This window comes from Corapipo altera, unplaced genomic scaffold (genome assembly GCF_003945725.1).
Source record: "Corapipo altera isolate COAL_440 unplaced genomic scaffold, ASM394572v1 55, whole genome shotgun sequence".
NCBI lineage: Eukaryota > Metazoa > Chordata > Aves > Passeriformes > Pipridae > Corapipo > Corapipo altera.
In genome coordinates, this window is record NW_020884882.1 from 16,763,533 (window position 1) to 16,781,517 (window position 17,985).

Consider the following 17,985-nt stretch of genomic DNA (forward strand, 5'->3'; position numbering starts at 1 on the left):
TCTTATGATAATGAAAAGTTCCCCTCTTGCATTTCCAGCCCAACTCCTGCCTTTCTCAGCCCATCCTGGACATTCTCCAGTGGCCTCTTTCCTCTGCTTATTGTTCCCACTTTGATTTATCTTCAGCTCTGTGGGCAGCAGCTCAGTACAAATACCCAATAATTCTTCCTTTTTCCTGCAGAATCAGCAGGCAGGAGTAGCTCAGCCCTGGCTCCAGGAGAGCAGCAGCTGGAATGTTCCTCTGGGTGGATTGGAAGTGTGAGTGTGATCCCAGCAAGGATGGGAAGCCACTGCTAAATCCCCCAGTCTCCTGCTCTGCAGCAGTTTGGAGTGATGGTTGTTGGTTCTTGTCTCAGTGTCAGTGGGATGGAGGGGAACACTCTGAGAGCTTTGTTTGAGCTGTGACAAGGCAAATATAAATGTCACTTTTCACTGGACTTTTTCTGCACAAATCATCTTATGTGAGTTCCCCTGCCTGCCCTGGGATGACAATGATGCTGTCACTGTTCTCAGGGTGTGTTTTAGAACAATATTCTGCATAGAACCTCAAACACAACGTGAAATAATACAATAATGCTGATTTGAAACCTCTGTTAACAGCTGCTGTAATGAGGGTGATGCAGCAGGGATCCTTTGGTAGAAATTTTTCACCAAAAGGCTGGCCAGGCCTTGGCAGGGGCTGCCCAGGGAGGTTTGGAGTGCCCAGCCCTGGAGGTGTCCCAGGAAGGCCTGGCCATGGCACTCAGTGCTCTGGGCTGGGGGACAAGGTGGGGATGGGGCAGAGGGGGATCCATGGGCTGGGAGGGCTTTTCCAACCTCAGGGATTCTATGGAATCTTTGGTTTTCTGTGTCAGTCCAGTTGTACCACGCTGGGTCTGAGTTCGTCACGAGGTGACTTTGGGTTTATTTTCAACACAAGCTGTGCTGGAGTGATGGGAACTGAGCAAGAGCAGCATCAGGGATCAGGATCAGGCTGCCTTGGTCAGGCTCCTCATCCTCAGGGAGCAGAGCAGATGTCCCAGATGAAATGTGTGGTCCTGGGTTCAGTTCCTCCCCAGCACACGTTCCCTCTGGAGAGGACAGGTGGTATTCAACCATAAGCTTTGCTGGGTTCTTTTCTTTGGGAACAGCCCTGGAGGCAAACTGGGCATCTGCTGGCCAGGCCTGCATCCAGCAGCACCTGCTCTCCTCCCAAACCAGCTCCTTCCTCCAGGGAATTGCTGCTGCAGCTGCTGTGCTGCCAGGCTGAGGTGCTGACTCAGCTCTGCCCTCACCCGCTGCCTCCTCCAGAACCTTCCCACCAGTTCCAAAGTTTCACAAAAGAACCAGCAGAGCCCTAGTTAAAAATATGGAAATTTAAAGTGCTGGTGAGTGTCACCCTCACCCCAGAAGGAAGGGATTTTAAGGTTTAACTGGACTTCAGCTGCTCTTTGAAGAGGCCAAGGGTACCCCGTGGTTCAGGCCATGGGTTGGATGATCTGGGCATGGATCTATCTTGAAATTTTAGAAAATAATGCAAATTTCAATGGAAACGTATTTTTAGCTAAGAATATGTTCAAGCACATCTCTAAGTGTCTCCTCTGAATCAGGGCCTTGAAGAGTAACACTTTCAAAGGGGAAAAAACACTGATACTTGTTCTAGGAGAGGAACATTAAAATTGGAGAGTAGGTTGGATATCAAAGGGTTGTGTTGTTTGAAACCACAAAGTTACATACTTGTAACTGCTCTGTGGACAGTGGAAAGCACAAATGATCTGTTTGAAGAGGTTTTAATCATAACTTTATCCAGTTAATTTGCTCAAAGCAAAAGGTTTGACGTCTAGAGAAGCTTTGTTTTTTAATTAAATATCTCCTTTCTATATTGCTGCTCATTTAAAATGAGATTAGAACCACCTTATTTTTGTCCCAGAGCTCTAAATGGTTTCTAGAGCTTCTGCCTTTGAAGTATCTTGACATGGGTGAACCAACTAAAGCACAATTAACCCATTTGTTTGAGTGGTTCAAACACAGAATTGGTGTGGGACTCCAGTGTTTGGGTGAGAGCAGCTGGTGACTCCAAGGAAAAAGGGGAGAGGAGGGTTGGGCAAGTGAAAATAAAGGAGAGGAATATTGTGCATTAAAGTCTTCATTAATTTCAGGGATTAAATTCTTCTAATGGTTGGCTGTTGGCACTCATATTTTTGTCTGCTCCTGAGAAAACACCCAGTGATCCTGCTGCTCTTGTCTGGATGTTGGACTGTAGAAGTGATGTTACACATTTAATACCCCAGAGCTGTTTGCTAAGTGGAGAGTTGTTCTCAGGCTGAGAAATTAATAGCAAACTCTCCCTGACAGAAGAGCCAGATATCCATCCCACAGCAATTGTTTCCAGAATTGGCAAATAAAATTAAAGCCCTTTCCTTCTTCATTTGTTTATTCTGTTAAAGTCTTTATTTATAACGTTTTCTGTTTAGATTTGAAACCTCAGTCCTATGTTCTGTTACACACATATTTACACATGAAACAAAATGTGACTGGAGACAAGAATGGAGATTATCACAAAGAGAAATGATTGCTTTCAAAAATATCTCAAGTTGTACCCCATTTTCTTGTGTAGAAACTGATTTTTGCTCCTCAGGATCACTGGCAGACAAGGAGACCCCTCAGCCAGGGACTGGGTTGCTTTTAAAGAGGCTGAAAATGAACAATTAACGTAAGTTAATTTTTTTCATTTTTTACTCTTCAGTGACAGATGTATTTGTTTAATTCTTGCACTGAAATAACAGGTATATGAGCTTTCCTAGGTTTTTGCAGGAGTCAGCTCTTGAAGCCATTTTAATTAACATTTCTTTGTCTAAAAAGTGCAAAAGCCTGTAAGCATCTGTCAAAGCTAAACTACCTTTCTTATTTTCTTAACTAGAGGCATAGAGGTGACAGGCAGAACCTGCATTTTCTTACTTGGGTGATCTAATCCACCAGGAATTTGAATTTAGCTGGCATACAGATGGCACACAGAGCCTGCTCTTACCTTACACAGTAGTTTTTCTCCCTCTCTTTCTGTGGAAGGGAAAAGCCAAGCAAGTGCCAGGTTGGTTTTGTTGCTATTTCCCTCAAGTGAGAGCAGCCTCTGGTTCCTCCAGGTGAAATATTCATCTATCAAAGCAGAGAAAATGAATTTTCCTTCTTAACATTTAGAATTTAATCTGGGGTTAAAGGTAGACTTTCATCTCTGTAGGGCTGGAGGTGTGGGAGCATGACCTGGACAGAAGTTTCAGTGTCCTCTGGTGGAAATTCTTTGGGGATGTCCAGGATCAGGTGGCTTGGCCACATCTGAACGTGCTGCCTTCACCTGCTCTGGCCCCTTGAGCATAAATTGGTGATGGTTTCAGCCCAAAATAAAGGGGTTTCTAATGCTGGGGTGGAACTGCACCATCCAACTCCCCTTGTCCTGTGCACACCCCCAGTGTGAACAAATATGAGGGGTTTGTAAATATTTCACTGAAATATTTCTCTGCTGATGGCCAAATTTCGACTTCATCACAGGGAAAATCACGGTCTTTATGTGGCAGCAGCAAAGAAAATAAGCAGAACTTTATATTACTAAACTGAGAAAATTAGATCTGAAAATCCTAGAAATGCTCCGGACACTCCACAAATCCAGGGCACCGTTTCTATATTTTTCTGGTTGTTGCTGCACTTTCAGATGCTCTCATTTCACAAGTCAAAATTGGTGATGAGGAGATTATGGGGTTTCCTCCCACCTGTGGTTATTAGAAAGAGCAGATGCTGGCAATTCTGGAAATAGAATTCTAGATTGGAATTTGGAATTCTTTTACTTGCACATTTCTGAGAAATTAAATAAATGTGATTCCTAATGATCTAAGTTATTAGAGAGAAAAATAAAGCTTTAAGGAATCTGGCCCCAAGACTATGTCCTATTAATTGCAAATGTAAAATAATATCTCTGATGACAATGGAATAGTGCACAATAATTACAGTGGCCCAAGAGAAGAAATTACTGTGAAGTCTCCAGCTATCAAACAGCTCCAACCTTTTTTAATATCACAGAAATGCTTATACTTCATTCAAGAAAAGCAAAATATACCCCAAGGTGGTCTAATTTCACATCCCAGAAAGCACAGTTTTTCTTTCCGTGTATGCAAATCACATTTTTATTACAGTGAAGAGAAATGGGTATTTTACTTTTTTCCTTTGAGCTCACTGGAAAACCAGTGGCTGTAATTGCATATGCAATTGCAGTAATTGCACATGCAAATGAGGGATTATTCTCACAGTTATAAAACTTCTGTGGGCAGGTACAATGTACTCCTCCAGTGCTTAGCACCTAATTGTATGTGTATTTTGCACCAAGGAGGATTCTCTGCTGCATCCGCCTCCTTATTTATTTTGGAACACCAGCGTTACCTAAACATGAAATATCCTTTACACAGCCAGCAATAAAAATAATGGCTTGCCCATAATAGTCAGGGCTGTGAATACATTATTTCTAAACTGTGCTGCCTTTTACTTTATGGGGAGTGAAATAAACCCTCACTGAAGATAAAACCTCATTTCAGCTCCAGTCACTTCCCAGCGCTCGGCACCGCCCGGAATGTTTTCCAGTTCTGAAGGCTGTGGAAGGGGAAGGTGGCAGGCAATTGTTCCCAGCATCCTTTCAAACCTGCTGTTGCTAATGATAAAATCCGAAATGTAATAACTTCTCCTTTCACTCTTTCCCTTTCAGTTCTCTTGGTGCCAAGGGACGTGGTCGCTGCTCCGTTGTCAATGTTTGTGTGGATGAGGGAACATCGTCGGGATATTTGGCAGCCAAGGTAATTTATAATCCTGCTTCCAAGCTGCTGGAAGTCAGGATGGAGCTGTGCACACTCAAGTAATTTCTTGTGGCTGACTAGTACCTTTTTCACTTGTTTTCTCTGCTCTTTCCCCCCTCTGACTGCAGTGGAGGGTACATTTCAATGGTGTCAGGCTTTCAAGGGAGCTGGTAGAGCCAGACCAAGGTAAGATAGGCTGAATACATTTAATTTATTACTTTTATTGTCTTCTGTATTCTAGAGTAGGAGTTCTCACAAGCTCCGTATTGGCTGTTAAAGAAAACTTTGAATTTATGAGGCAAATAAAATCTTGGATTGGAATATCCTTGTTGGTAAAATCCAGCAGCACTGTAGAAAGAAAAGAAAAATTCCAGGCTCTGGGCCCTGCAGTGACACCCTACCTGATACTGGAGGGGGTCAAGCAAGTTGCCTGTTCATGTTTAAATTATACAGTTCAAAACACAGAGAAGTGTTTATAACACAAATGGATAAAACCCATGTTTTGCAGGAAGTGCAGATTTTTAAAGGGGAAATCAATCCAGCCCCTGTGGCACAGAGCTGTTGCCGTGTCAGAATTCCTGGTGTGGTCCCACAGACAGCTCCTGGGTGACCTGCAGTGGCACCTCCTCACAGAGCCTGAGCTGCTGCTCCAGGAACATTGATCTGCCAAACACAAACCTGAGCCTTGTATTAAAACCAATCCCCCATGTGGTGGCAGCCTTTTGAAAGAGATGGGGAACAAACTCCTTCCGTGGAATGTTTGTTTTAATGTGGTCAGAAAGGAAAACAGATCATGTGGAACAGCTCCTCCTAATTCCACGGGGAAAAATGGGCATCTCCAAAGCACCTCCACAGGAACCGAGAGAGAGAGATGTTTCCTATTCCCTTGCTAACAGGATTATTTCAATTCTCGACCTTATATCAAGGCATGACTGGTTTTAATAATTCCATCATTTATCAAGTGCTTATAATAGTCACTCTCTTAGATAAATATCATTTATATCTTGAGATAATATTATTTTATATCTTCACAGTCCCAAACCACATTTTAGGCTAAAAAAAGAGGTGACATTTCAAACAGGCAGTGCAAATTGATGACATTTTAATGTGCTGAGAGATGTAAGGACACAAACCCATAAATAAATGACCAAAATCAAACAAACACGTCTGCACACACAGATATAAAAAATATAAACTTCGTTAGGCCAGGTGAAGGCTTTCTGTGTGGTTCCCTCTGGAGAGCCACCAATATAACTGAATATGATAAATATAGGTCTCAGTATAATAAACAGAAGTCCCACCTCAGTTAGGAGTGGTGTTGGTGGTGCCTCAGCATGGGCTACACAGGGACTGTTGGAAGAGTTTGTTCCTCTTCTCAGAGCCATTTCTGCTTGTATTCAGCAAATTCCAAAATGAGGTGATCAGCAGAGTCCTGCTTGTTCCCAGCAGCTTTTCAGGAGCCGTGAGAGCTGTGTTGGCAGCTCCCTCCTCTCTGCTGGGCCCGGCAGGGGAGCTGTGGGGAGGAGGTGGATCTGTGGGGAGGAGGTAGATCTGTGCCCTGAGAGGAACAGGGAAAAATCTATTTGCCGAAGATTTAAGTTCTGTAAATCAGGGCCGTGAACTGTAAAGCACACCAGGGAAATTGGGGCTAATTCCTTTAACTGCCCATTAGACTTTGCTCCTTCCTGCTCCGAGAGGCTGATTGCTGAAGAAAAGCTGTTTCCCGGGGAAGCTCTGCCATTACTGAATGTTTTGGTGGTTTCCAGAGGCCTGTTAGGCTGCACCACTTGGGTGGAGAAGAGGTTTCAGTTTGCTTTGAAGTGACTCAGTGCAAGGAGGACTTTTTTTCCTTTCTCCTTTGTTTAAGGGGTGCTGCTCACCAGACTCACTGGGCTCAGATGAGCAGAGACGTTGGGAGGCAGGGAGAGGCCCAACACCCCAGCACAGTGACACTGTTTGCCTTGGAGCTGTGGCAGGGAAGAGGAGCCTTTCTGCACTATGTCATCCAAGGAAAAAATCAGGAGATTTTTTTGAAGGCAGGTTCAGAATTGTGGTGTTTAGACAGTGTTTCGTCTCTCTTGCTGCTACCAGTGAGGCTGTGCTGCCCTGAAATGACCCCTTCCTGCAATATTTTGTCCCCCAGTAAAAATAAGAGAGAGAGAAGAGCTCTGGTGATAAACAGGCTTGAGGAGCACTGATGGCATCTGCAGTGTCAGCTCCTGTTCTCGAACCCAACCACCACCCCTGAACCCTGGTTCCTGCAGGAGAAAGGGGCTGTTTTCCCAAGAGGAGCTGTGAAGGCAGGGAGAGGACACAGAATCATAGACAAGGATTCAAGAAAGATGGAGAGGGAATTTTTACAAGAGCCTGTGGTGACAGGACAAGGGGGAATGGCTTCAAACTGACAGAGAGTAGGTTTAGAGGGGACATTGGGAAGAAATTCTTCCCTGTGAGGGTGGGGAGGCCCTGGCACAGGTTGCCCAGAGAAGCTGTGGCTGCCCCTGGATCCCTGGAAGTGTCCAAGGCCAGGTTGGATGGGGCTTGGAGCAACCTGGGCTAGTGGAAGGTGTCCCTGGCCATGGCAGGAGGTGGGATTGGATGGGCTTTGAGGTCCCTCCCAACCCAAACCATTCTATGATTCCATGAATATCCTGAGTTGGAAGGGACCCACAGGGATCATCAAGTCCAACTCCTGACCCTGCACAGGACTCCAATGATGCTTCTCTCATGGGCTCCCCACCCATATAATGTTTCTTGTACTGGGCCCCTCAGCCCCTTTTCCTGCTCAGCCCAAAGTCCCCTCCCTGCCCATGGGAAGAGGATGTGGCTTTTTGGCTTCTCTCCACGCTTGGCTCATGTAAATGCAGTGTCTCTGTGCTGACTAACGGCCCTGAGAGTCACAGCCTGCTTATTGGTTTAGAAATAAAGATATTACTATGCAAATGGCTCTGGAAGGTGTTTCTTCTCATTAAGAGGATGGAGATCACTTGATGAAAGATGCAGTGTGCTTCATCTGTAAAAAGGCTCAGCAAATCTGTCCTGTCTCCACAGCACCGAGCAACGAGAGCGATCGGGCAACGCGGCGAGGAGACAAATGGTTTGTGACACCCGGGTTACCTTTGCCGGGCAAGGTGGGCGTGAAATTTTTTATGGGGAGACAAAAAAGATGATGGGCAATTAACTACAAACTCATGCAGCAGGTTTATCATATGCTCAGCTCATCCATCTGTGTCTCAGTCTCCGGCAGACTCGGGAGTTTCATCAAGAAAACCATTTTGGAGCCGGCAGAGCAAAACAGATCATTCTCGCCTGCGAGCCCCGCCGAGGCTCTGCAGAGCTTTTGTCTTGTGGTTGTGGTTTACGTGCAGGAGAAAAGAGGGATCCAAACGCTTTTCCCCTCGCAGGATACGTGTTTGAGAATAATTCTTGTTCGGGGACCAATCTGCAGGTACTTGTGTGCGTGTGAACAGCTTTATTCGCCTTAATTCAATGAAATCCTTTGGGTGAGATGGTAAACGTGGTGTAACTGCATTTACAGCCCAGCCTCTGTCCTGCCATGACTCGGAGAGGGTAGTTCAGGGAATTGGGAGAGGAAGGATGAGCTTGTGGTTAAAAGCACTGAATTGGTCCAGAAAATATTGGTGCTGGTTTTGTCTCTTCCTTTGTGTGTGACCTTGGAGGAATCCCTTGGTCTGGTTGAAACTTCAGCCTGTGAAGTCACAGAATCCCAGACTGGCTTGGATTGGAAGTCACCTCAAAGCCCATCCAGTGCCACCCCCTGCCATGGGCAGGGACACCTTCCACTGGCCCAGGTTGCTCCAGCCTGGCCTTGGACACTTCCAGGGATCCAGGGGCAGCCACAGCTTCTCTGGGCAACCTGTGCCAGGGCTTCCCCACCCTCACTGGGGAGAATTCCTTCCCAATATCCCCTCTAAACCTGCTCTCCTTCAGTTTGAAGCCATTCCCCCTTGTCCTGTCTCTCCACGCTCTTGTAAAATTTCTCTCTCCATTTTTTTGTAGTCTCCCTTCAGGTCAGGATAGTTGTTGGGTTTTATCTGTTTGTGCCAAATCAGTTAATATTTAACTATTTCCCTTCACAATTTATGCTAATGAATATCTTACTGAAGACATTTAAGTACTAATTTTATATAAATAATATTTTCCTTAACTAATTATTTTGGTGCAGCATTGCCAGATTTGGTGAAACAGATTTTCAACATCAAAGGTAATTATTTTTATCCTTTGAATCTTCAAGGGCTCTTTTTCAGTCTCTAAATGTAACTGCTCCACAAAGAGCCCACAGTTCTTCCCTGGAGACCACACTGGGGAGGAATCAATAAAGTTGGAGCTCTGGGACTAATCAGTTAAACTGCCACAAAGACCTGGATGTGTCTTTCCCTTTCACCCTGGATTAGGGGAGGGTGCTGAGTGAGGTCACATGGGAATAATTCTAATTAGTTTTATAGAAAATTAAGCAAAACAGGTCCCTGAGTCTGCCACAGGGTCACTGGTCCTGGGGAACAAGCACCTCCCTAGGGAAAAGATGCACTTCCACGTGTAATTTTCCATGCCATGAGCATCACTTGAACAAAGCAGTGTCCTAATTTGTCATTACTTTGCCACGTATGTTTTTATTGCTTTAGGGTAACACTGGTGGTGTAACAGTAACACTGCAGCTCTGAGCCAGGGAAATGCTGGGTTTGAATTCTCTCCCTCGCCACTCGCTGCCGCTGAAGGAAGTGAACTCCTGAAGAAAGATATTGGCCTTGTGGACCTTCCTGACAGTCCATAAATCGGGGTTCTGTCAGTCCAGAGAGGTGCCATAAAGAGAGCAGATTAAAAGAGATTAGTTCTGCCAAGTGGCCTGAGGAGAGAATTTATGTCTCCCCTCCACCTGCCCGGCAGAGCTGCAGGAAACCTGAGCTCCAGAGGTCGGGAGAATCCTCCTGCTCCCTTCTCAGGGCTTCACATCCCAGCCAAAATGGAATTTGAATTTCCCTGTGGTTTGTTTGCCTATGGAGGAACTAGTCTAGAGAGAACAAGTTCATCTCAAAGTGTATATTTTACTCCATAGGACATTTGCTCGCTCCGGAGATTGAATATTCTGCCTCCACTTGATTCACTGAAGAAAATGAAATGCAAAATAAGCAGGGGGAGAAGAGCTGTAGTGGTATGATATATGATGTATTTGTTAATGTGCATCATGCACATGTTCCAGAGCTTTCAAATGGGCCCTAAAATTTATCTCACTGCTGAAGTCAATGCTCCTTCACTCATAAGCAGTAACATGTGCAGAGCCAGGGACACAAAATAAGGTATGTGGGTTAACTCCAGCCACAAAGGTCTGTCTGCAGGTAGAAATCCTGGCATTCCCATGCCAAAGCAGTGGGGCAGGGCTGGGGTTTTATTTGCACAGCACACTGCACGTGGGCACTGCTGTGACCCTGAATTCTCAGTAAAACTGGGAAGAGTCATTTTTATCTTGTCTCAGGGAAGGGTCACATGCCCAGTAACACCAGTCTGAGGAACTGGTGTCTATTTAAAAGGGTTTTCTGGAGCTGCCTCACGCTGCTTCAAAGCATTATTCTTTGTTTAATATTCAAAATAAGCAGTCAACCCAATCTCAAGTGGTCAAGTGATTATATTTTCAAGTAATTAATTGCTGGTTAATTGTCTTGCAGGTTACTATCCTGTATGATAACATTCGTGGAAATTTTGCTTGCTGTAATGAGCTAATGAATTTTTGTCGGTGTTTGTGTTAGGACTGAACAATCCTAAGGCTACTGCACAGCTCCTGCCTGGTGTACAAATCTCCAAGAGGTGCTCATCAATTTTTTAAAAGCACGAGCTGGCATTGGTTCAGTGAAAGAACTGAATTTAATGAAAATCATGAAATGAATATTTGGGAAGTTTAATTAAAATAACTGCTGATATGAAGTGCTAAGGGATAAGATCTGTACAAAATAACAATAATAATAATAGTAAAAAAAAAATTAGAAGTCTATAAACCAACCTTTTTTTTTGAAGCAGTTGTCCCTGAAAAATGAGGCTTGCCCATCAAAATTCTGAATTTTAAAATGTGAATGGCACAGTACACATTTTGTCTATGTGAAATATTTTACTGTGATCCCAAGTTCTTAGTAGGACTCTGTGTGCTACTTGTGGAAAGCACAATATTCTATACTGGTTGTAAAATAAATTGTGGGATTGACCAGGTCTCCAAGACTAAAATGACTTCAGTAACTGAGTGATGCAACCACTCTGAGCCTGTTTGAGAGGCCACCAGTTCCATCCTGCCCAAACTTCCATGCAGAGTTTGTGTATAGCAGGTGCTCAGGGGTCACATCTCTGTGGATATCCCTGTTCTATCCTAAGGTTATTTATCACAGTGCAGTCAGTGTTAAATGGATTGGGAGCTGCAGGAATTCTGGTGGTGTTTGATGGACACTCCAGGTGTTGGGATGTTGTTTGGACAAGGGTCTCAGGCTCCTGGTGGGATTGTTGGGGTGTCCTGGGTAGGACCAGGAGCTGGACTCATGATCCTTGTGGGTCCCTTCCAGCTCAGGAGGTTCTGTGATTCCCTGACTATCCCTCCCTGTGTCCAGCAGCATTCCCACCCCAGCACTGCCCCCTGAGCCAGCCTGGCAGGGGCTCCCCGAGCTGCTCCCACCACCTGCAGTGCTCCACCCTGCTGGCCACTGCCTCCTCCAGGGCAACTCCAGCCCTGCAAACATGGCCCTGAGTGTTTTGGCTCTGTTAGTTAGCCTGGAATGACTCTAAAAAAGCCTTTTCCAAGATATGGCAAACCCCATAATTTTTCAAACTTCTCCCAAAGCCAGGAGCTGCTTCCCAGGGAAACTACTGAACATCTGAGATGCTTCTGGATGGAGGACACCACGATCCACACCACAGCCTGTGCCAGAGGGCATGGCTGGGGGGGAGTCCTGGCACCAGCACAGGTAAAACTGAGTTATTCCTCTGGTGGTGCAGTTTTGGCCATATGGAGGATCCATGGTCTGCCTGGAGGAGGGAGAGAAAAGAGAGTGCAGACATTTGAAAGCCAATTCTGGTTGTTTTTCAAATCTGAGCTGTGCTTTTGTACGTACTTGGATATTTTAAAAGCCTAAGTTAGTATTCAGAGAGCTGTTGGCAATTTTGGGGCCAGATTTTGCTCTTATTTGCCTTTGTGCAGCACAGGAATGTGTAAGCAGGAATTGGCACCGTGCACAGGACAGATTTGAGCTTGTTTAAACCAAGTTTCTAGAATTGCTTTGCTCTTCTTCAGGCTGTGTGAGCTTCCAAATTGGTGCTTCATTTGGGGGAGTGATGGATCCTCTGGGCACTGCACTCAGAGCATCCCCAGCCTGGCTTTCATTATTTCCATGGTGAAATCCCGACTCCGCTCTCACTCCAGTCCAGTCCTGCTCTGCTTCCATTGAGCTGGTGTTTTGTGCTCCCCTCATTTGTGCCAGTTGGGGTGGATTCAAAGCATTTCTGTGCCTCCTGCCAGCTTCCCAAGCAGTTGCTGCCTGTAGAGCAGCATCCCTTGGATGAGCTGGTGCAAGGCAGTGCTGGCAGCCACATGGCCCTGCTGTGGTGTCCATCGGTCCCTGGGCTGATCTTCTGCTGTGGTTTCATTCATTCTCTGTTTGGACTTGGAAGCAAGAGAGGCCTTTTATAGGCAGAACTAAATCCCTGCAGTAGAAAGGAAATGTTGGGAGTTAACAGCACCTCCATCCCTGGAAGTGTCCAAGGCCAGGTTGGACGGGGCTTGGAGCAGCCCGGGCTAATGGGAGGTGTTCCTGCCCGTGGCAGGGGGTGGGATGGGATGAGCTTTAATCTCCCTTTCAACCTAGTCCATTCCACGGTTCTATACAATCAAAAGTTGCAGGTTATTGAGCTTTTTGCAACCTCCTTTGTGTCTTTTCCTTTCCCCCTTTGCTGCAGGGGTGAAAGGGCTGGAGCAGAATTGTGGATGTTCCTTTGTGGAAGGGATGGGTGTGTGCTGGGCTGGCTTCAGGGAGGTTGTCCTTGCACAGATTTTGAATTATTTTGGAAAATGTGCATGCTATAAAACCCAAACCTGGGAGTCTCAAAGCCTGGAGGACATGGAAAGGAACTGGAGACCCCCAGGTCTGAGGGCAGTGTCTCCACTCCCCACCCTGCCTGCAGGGAACAACAAGAAAAGCTTTGCTTCTCAATTTCCCCATCATAAATTAGGAACATCTTTCCTTTATAAGGTGATCTCCATTGTTCACAAGAAAGGGGTTAAATTTCAAGTTCATTATTATTAATATTCATCCAACCTGGTTTTAAAAACACACATAGAAGCAAACTGTGACTAAAAGTTTATGTTCAGGTCTGAATTCTTTCCATTAATGGAAGGGGGAAAAAAAGATTTATGCAGTGAAAATATTTCAAAATTTATTTTATTTTGGACACTTTCTCTTCCCGAAATACCCATTGAAAGAAATATTGCTCAATTTGTATTTTCTCATGGATTTAACAAGTATCTAACAAATTGAAGCAATTATCCATACAAAACACATTAAGAATCCTCTCATATTAACTCTTGCAACTCTCAGTAAGATTTGGCTCTGTATAACAAAATTAACATTTTCAGGACGGAAGATTCTGGGGTAAATTTCTATCCTGATTTTCCTTCTTGCTCTGCAGGTTTCAGAAGATGCCAGAAACTTGCCCAGACTCCAGTTAACAGGAGCAGAAGGCACAGCCACCCCGTTTGATGTCAGTGACAAAAAGCCCGGGATGAAGGACAAAATGATCAAAAATCAATAGCTTCAAAATCTCTGCCTTTCAAAAAAAGATTTAAAACCAGCCTCCCCCTGTCTCTTCCTTTGAGGTTGTGCTGAAAGGCTTTGTTTTAAGGGATGCCATTTTCAAAGGGGAGCAGGAGAAAGCCGGGAAAAAAAAAGTTGAAATTATTTTCCCAGTTCAGTCATTCCATAGACGAGCATTATGAGGGAAAACTGGCTTCAAAGGACAGGGAAAGCAAGAGAAATAAAAACATTTCTTTCTCCATATAAAGGCAGCTGACTCCTCTTGGTGAAAACATTGTCATATTTGGTTTAAATTTATGTATTTCTTTGGAACTTTGGGAATGCAGGCAAAGGTTTAACTCCCTGACTTAGCCCAGGAGGTGCAGTAACTGGAGCTCTGCCTCTAATTTGTGTCATGTTTAATTAAGAGTAATGAATGGAGGAATTTCATTGCCCTCTTAAGTCAGTTTGTCCTGCATTTGCAGCTTTTTTTCCCCAGTAACTGCCCATCTTGCAAAAAAATAGACAGAGACGTGACATTGCAATGGGAATAAAAGGTAAATGATGGCATTAAAACATCACCTCCTATTAACTACTTATGATGTAACCAGACCTAAAACTTTTCAAATGAGTGGTTTAAAAGTAATGACTTGCACCAGAAAATAAAAACTGCAGAATAAAAAATGCATCAGAGGAGAAAATGTGATTGCTGGGATTTAACTGAGCAGAGAGCCCTTCCATGAGAGAGAAATGTTAGAGCTGGATAGTAAGAAATCAGCCACACTGGATGTGAAAAGAGGTGGAATTCCTCTGTAACTTTTTGATAAAAACAGTGTTTTCTTCCCAACTGACTCCCATGTGAATGCCTCCTGTTCTAAATATTATACTGTGGCTACAGGAGCTAGTTCCATAAACTGTTGGTGACCTTCTATAACTCAAAAGTCTCAGGGCAACAGCCAGCACCACAAGAGACTCACAAAAGGTCAGTAATTTTGAATTAAGGTAATGAATTCACAATGGTCCACGTGGTCCTGCACTCATGCAAAAAGATTCTGGGGGGAGATTTCTTTTAATTATCACCTCTGACAGCCACTCTGTTTTCCTGGGAAACTTCCTGTCTCCTCTTCCAGCTGCATTTCCAGGAGTCAGCAGGATGAAGCAGGTTCCTCACGTGCAATGGGAAGTGCAGAAATCTCCTCCAGAGCCTGTTTGGAGATGGAAGCAGGCACAGAGAGAGCAGCAGTGAGAACTCCTTGTTCCCCAGCTCCTCCTCCATCCCTGAGCTCCAAGGGCTGCTGAGAAAATCCAGTGGGAGGTGTCCCTGCCTGTGGCAGGGGGTGGGATTGGATGAATTGTGAGGCCCCTTCCAACTCAAACCATCCCATGATTCTAAATGTACTTGTCTTCCAGGGAATGACAAAGCCAAGGAGCAAGGACAGGTCTCCTCTGGGGAGGAGTGTAAATTCACTGGATAAATAGAAATGTGCAGTATTTTGAAGGGGTTTTTGGTCTAAAGAGCTCATCTCTAAGCAATTGAAGAAGGATTTTCACTGATTTAGCAGGTAAAAGGTGGTATTCATGTAGATGTTGTTATGTACAGTTTGGTTTGAAGCCCAAGGTCTCTCTAAAGTGCATTGTAAAACAAATCAAGCCCTCAGCTGTAGCACTGGGAGTTTTAAGTGCCAGAAAACCTAGGATTTCCTAAGTGAGAAATAAACAATAAACCATCAGAAATAAAAAAATATCTTTGTTTCATATTAAAAAAACAATAACAAAGGATTTCTAACAAAGTGGCCACAGAAATCAGCATGAGCTGCGTCAAATAATTCTAAATTTATCTTTGTTTAAGAAAGGCCTCAGCAGGAGGTATTTTTACATGCAAACAGAAAAATCAAATGAATTTCAGGAAATTTAATTTCCTCCAATTCCTTGGAATTTCCATGGCTTTTAAAGGAAATGGCAATATTGTGGTCACTCATGAATCTTCACCTGCCCTGGTTGCACAGATTCCCTGACTGTCCTTTGGTATCCAGCCAAAAAACCAGGAGCAGGATAAACCACGGGGTGGAACACAAACTGCCTCCCCAAATTACATCTGTTTGTTCTCCATAATCTTTGTGCTGTGATCCAGAAGACTGATGATAATCCAGCAATAAATGTGTACCTTTTACAGAACATTAACTTACTTTCTTCCAGCTTGTCAAACAGCTTTGGGATTTATTATGTGTTTATTGTCTGCCTCACCAGTTTCTTTCCAACCAGGGCTCTGCATATTTATTTTTACCTTCCTCCTTTGAGCACTGGGCTTGGCTCAGTGCAGCAGGTTTGGTGCTGGACTTTAGCACTACAAAACTGCACATTTTGTGCACTGCTTGGAATGAAGGGACGTGGGGAACCGGAGCTGGAAATGCAAGGGGACAAAAAACTGCTGCTCAATGGAAGAGGAAGTTTTCTACTTAACAAGGATTAATACAATTTCCCAGCACAATCAGAATCAGGGCTGTAAAACTGAAGTTCCAGGTGTCTGGAACCTACTCATCAGAGTTCTCAATTTCAAATATTTGGATAAATTTGGGGTGTATATTTGAAGATAACTCTTTTCTCGTGTTTTTTTCTCAACAGTTTCCTGAGTTATTAGACTGAAGGTATCCCAAAGGTTGAACTGGATTATATTAATCAGTGGTTATAGAATAATTGATTTTTATGAGCTGTTCACATTGCAGGTGCTTGGATTGTTCCTTAATCCTTGCTATTTTCCCGGCTAATTTTGCCCATTGAACACGATGTGCCTGGAAATGGAACAGTTTCCATCTCAGCTCTGTAGTGCTGTTAATGGCTCTTTAAGGAAAATCTGTACAATTTTTATTTAAATGATTCCTGAATGGACACAGCTGGATTCCCCCTCACTGCATTGATATTCCTGCAGCTGATTAGGTGCCCACTGTTAATCCTGTGATTAGGGATATTCTGCATCAGCTTTGCAAGTGCCAGCTCTCCTGTGAGTTGTGGCTAAGAAGAATTCTGGGCATTTTTTGATGGATAAAAATTATGTTAGAGAAGTCTGGGCTATCCAGAACTAATGACAGTCAAAGCACAACCCTGAAAGACGATTTAACTCCCAGAAAACTTAAGGTTTTTATTAGCAATAAATCCCCACAAATAAGAAAATGCCTTTCTTTCATATTAAAATAACAATGATAATTATTAATTGACAATAAACTGTCATTCAGAGTTGGGCTTTCATTAGTGTCATGCTGGGATGGTCAAAAATAAACTGAAAAGGCATTTATGTTTTTAGTGATTTATTTCAGTCTCACTGGGCGCATCCAGTCAGCAAACTCATATTTTTTGTGACTGGAACAAAATTTTACAATGTCTCTTCAGGTCCCTTTTGAACCAGTCATTTCCAAAGAAATTGGAAATATGGGGACACCTGGAACTGTTTATGCCTATGGTTTGCATGCCTCAGGAAATGAATATTGCTAATTATCTTTCCATTAGGCAGGTTGTGCCCCCACCTGGCCAGACCCTGCTGGACTTGTCTTACCTTGAGCACTTGGAGCAGATTGGAGCTGTTTGAGCTGCAAACAGGCATCGGTGGGATCCCCCCTGGGTGCTGTGCTGGGCTCCCACCCCATTTATCTGCACTGTCACTCCAACTCCTTGCTCCTGGAAAATCTGGGTGCCAGGTCACACAGATCCAGAGGGAGCAGGATGGACCTGAGGACTGACAAAAAAGGAGCAGATGTGGTTGCTGGCAAACTCACCGGATTCTGACAAGGTTAGGTATCATTTTAATTTCTCAGTTATCAACACACTCAACAACAGATTTCTCTGACAATGGAAAAAAAAGTCTTAGAGCAGATTCACAGAATTGTTGTGACTGGCAAAGTGCTCTGAGACCATCCATTAGCTACAAAGAAAGGAGACTTTCATGGGGGGTTGTTTTTCTTCTTCTTTCTGCCTTTATGGTGCTCTGTCCTTGCAAACCAGGGTTAAATATTGTTTGAGAGATGGGTAAGTTCCTCAAGTAATTCAGAGAATTAGTGTAATAAATGTATCATTCTTCTTTTTAATGGTAATACACAGAGAGCTAAAGATTTTGGCTCCTTTATGGGTTGTTCATGAAGTGCAGCGATTGAGTTATACTGTTTCCTGTCACTTTTTCTTTAATTAATTCTGGATCAAATTCTGGTATGTTTGTCAGTTGTAGCAGCTTTCACTGAAAGAAGGAGGTTGGGGAAATATTATTGTTGAAGCCATTTTGGATTAAAATGAGATTAATAACTTTCAGGAGAGAATAATATGTTTATTTTTTGAGTTTGTTATTCCTTAGGATTCTGTGCAGCCTGCTTTGCTTTCCTCACGGGTTTTGTGGGATGAAATGGCACAAT

At 44.0% G+C, this 17,985-nt stretch overlaps 2 long non-coding RNA genes across 2 annotated transcripts; one reads left to right on the top strand and one right to left on the bottom strand.

The window, feature by feature from the left end:
- Nucleotides 1–2,565: 2,565 nt before the first annotated feature.
- Nucleotides 2,566–6,202, bottom strand: LOC113945864. The gene is made up of 3 exons (XR_003527206.1): nucleotides 6,113–6,202; nucleotides 3,008–3,132; nucleotides 2,566–2,673 (listed from the first exon to the last, which is right to left on the bottom strand). It is a non-coding gene; the product is annotated as an uncharacterized LOC113945864 (long non-coding RNA).
- Nucleotides 6,130–14,107, top strand: LOC113945863. Its single transcript, XR_003527205.1, has 5 exons — nucleotides 6,130–6,228; nucleotides 8,998–9,036; nucleotides 9,886–9,981; nucleotides 11,647–11,770; nucleotides 13,488–14,107. It is a non-coding gene; the product is annotated as an uncharacterized LOC113945863 (long non-coding RNA).
- The last annotated feature ends 3,878 nt before the right edge of the window (nucleotides 14,108–17,985 follow it).